General features: G+C 39.6%; 1 non-coding gene across 1 annotated transcript; it reads left to right on the plus strand.

The window, feature by feature from the left end:
• Positions 1 to 720: 720 nt before the first annotated feature.
• Positions 721 to 828, plus strand: LOC138827054 (U6 spliceosomal RNA). The gene has a single exon (XR_011371930.1). It is a non-coding gene; the product is annotated as a U6 spliceosomal RNA (small nuclear RNA).
• Positions 829 to 2982: the final 2154 nt, after the last annotated feature.

Raw genomic sequence — 2982 nt, forward strand, 5'->3', positions numbered from 1 at the left:
ACTTTCACAAGCACAGAACACTCAGCACATTACGGAGCAACATGTCTAAACATGACAGAAACCCGAGGCCTGCATAGTGAGTTGATGTTATTGAAGGGTTCCTCTGAATTTTCTAGTGGTCATGTGGTGTATAGCAAGGCCCATCTTGGGAAGGGTTCTTTCTTTAAACCTACTGCACCTGTGGTTTTCTCTGCACTGTCCTTTTCTCTACACTTGTTCAGTGGAAAGTCCATTGAGACCAGATTTTGGTTAGAGAGGTGATAAAAAATTCTTCTGAGAAGGGTGCTAGTGGTTCATGCCTCTAATCCTAACTACACACGAGATTGAGATCTGAGAATTATGATTTGAAGCCAGCCCTGGCAGGAAAGTCCATCAGACTCTTAACTCTAACTAACAACCAAAAAGCTAGAAGTGGAGTTATAGCTCAGTAATAAAGTGCTAGCCCTGAAAGGAAAAAGAAGAAAGAAAGAAGGAAGGAAAGAAAGAAAGAAAGAAGGAAAGGAAGGAAGGAAGGAAAGAAGGAAGGAAGGAAGGACTCAGAGACAGTACCCAGGACCTGAATTCAAGGTTCAAGGCCCAGAAATGGCACACACACACACACACACACACACACACACACACACACACACACACACACACACACACACACACACACAATCTACTGAGAATTCTATGCAGTGAGATGTGCAGAGATGCTCCTCTTAAAAAAATCTGCATTATGTGCTCGCTTCGGCAGCACATATACTAAAATTGGAACTATACAGAGAAGATTAGCATGGCCCCCTGTGCAAGGATGACATGCAAATTCATGAAACATTCCATATTTTTGTGAGCGTGATAGGGAACGAGATGAGGCTAACCAAAGATTAATACAGGAATTTCATGAGCATGATGAGACTAACCAAAGATTAATACAGAAATTGTATGAGTGGGATGAGAATAGACAAAGACCAATGGAAGCATTCATGGAATCCAAAAGCTGAAGGAAACCAGGGAGGCCACAAAGGGAAAGTTGAATGGAGCCCATCAGAAGGAAGGGAAGTCCAATGAATCCATAACCAATCAACTAAGGAATTTGAGAATGAACACGGAAAACCAAATTAAGGAAGTAAAGAAGTTCATACAAGATCTAAAACAAAGCTCCAACAAAGAATTTGAAGCCATAAATGCTGACCAAATAGAAGGAAAGAAATAAAAACAAAGTAGAAAGTCTTGACAGTAAGTTAGGCCATGCAGAAGATTGAATCTCGGAGATTGAAGACAGCTTAGATATTATAGAGAAAGAACAGACAACTATTCAAGACAAATCCAAGAAATATGATAGATCTATTCAACATTTAGAAGACACCATCAGAAGGCCTAATCTGAAGATAATGGGTGTAGAGGAACACCTAGAGACAGAAGTTAGTGGACTAGGAAATTTATTTAACAGGATCCCAAACATGCAAAAAGATAGGCCTATTCAGATACAAGAAACTTTTAGCACCCCAAATAGACAAGACCAGAACCAGACATCCCATCATCACATTATAATCTATGCAGGATCAATTCAGACCAAGGAAAGGATCCTTAAAGCTGTCAAGGAGAAAAGATCAATCACCTATAAAGAGAAACCAATCAGAATTACCTCAGATTTCTCAGCAGAGACAATTAAAGCAAGAAGAGCCTGGAATGATGTATGCCATGCCCTAAAGACAAATAACTACCAACCAACAATACTGTACTCAGCTAACCTCTCCTTCATAATGACAGAAGGTCAAATAAAAACCTTTCATAGTAAAGAAAAAGTGAAACAATACATCTCTACCAAACCAGCCCTACAGAAGATACTTAAAGATGTCTTACACATAGAAAACCAACAAGAGCACAACAAAGAACAAGAAACTGCACCCAAACAGAGAATCCAAGAATCATAGGAAGAACCTAGCTGTCACAGCCCCCAAGAAGGTGGATAAAATGGCAGGAACTCCCAAATACCTTTCAGTCCTAACTCTCAATGTCAATGGACTTAACTATCCAATTAAGCAACATAGACTGTCTAGTTGGATTAAAAAGCAAGATCCTTCTATCTGCTGCCTTCAAGAGACAATTCTTGCCCATAAAAACAAAAATATTCTGAAAGTGAAAGGCTGGAATAAAATCTTCCAAGCAAATGGCCCCCATAAATAGGCAGGAGTTGCAATCCTAATATCAGATAAAATAGACTTCAAATTAAAATTAGCGAGAAGAGATAAAGAAGGTCACTACATACTAATTAGAGATCTCTCCTTCAGGAGGATATTACATTCCTAAATATCTATTCACCAAACAATGGAGCACCCAAATTTATCCAAAAAACACTACTTTTCCTCAAATCTCACATAGATCCAAAGACATTAATTGTTGGGAACTTTAATACACCACTATCCCCACTGGATCAACCGGGCAAAAATTCAACAGAGAAACCTCAGATCTAAACAACTGCATAGACCAACTAGACTTAACAGACATCTACCAAATATTTCACCCAGCAGCATCACAATACACTTTCTTTTCAGCAGCACATGGAACATTCTCCAAAATAGACAACATTTTAGGCACAAAACACATTTGCCCAAAAAATCTGCATTAGTTTTTGTCAGATTGGCTATGAGCAGAGATGAGCCCAGAGAGAAACTCTGTCATGTGCAATTTCAAAAAAAAAGATCCATGTTGGGCACTGTGACTCACTCCTGAAAACCTAACTACTGGGGTGGTGAGAACTGAGGATCATGGTTCAAAGCCAGTCCGGGCAGGAAAGTCCATAAGTTTCTTTAAATCTCAAATTAACCATCCAAAAGCTGGAAGTGGACTGTGGCTCAAGTTGTGGAGCACCAGCCTTCAGAAAATTTAAGGGACAGGGAGAGTTCCAAGGTCCTAAGTTGATTCCCCAGGACTTGCACACATATAAGCAAAATGATCTAAGCTTCAGAGCTCAGGGTTAATGAATACTGGAGCCAGGCT

Source organism: Dipodomys merriami, unplaced genomic scaffold (assembly GCF_024711535.1).
Source record: "Dipodomys merriami isolate MVZ:Mamm:240054 unplaced genomic scaffold, mDipMer1.0.p SCAF_15, whole genome shotgun sequence".
NCBI classification, from domain to species: Eukaryota; Metazoa; Chordata; class Mammalia; order Rodentia; family Heteromyidae; genus Dipodomys; species Dipodomys merriami.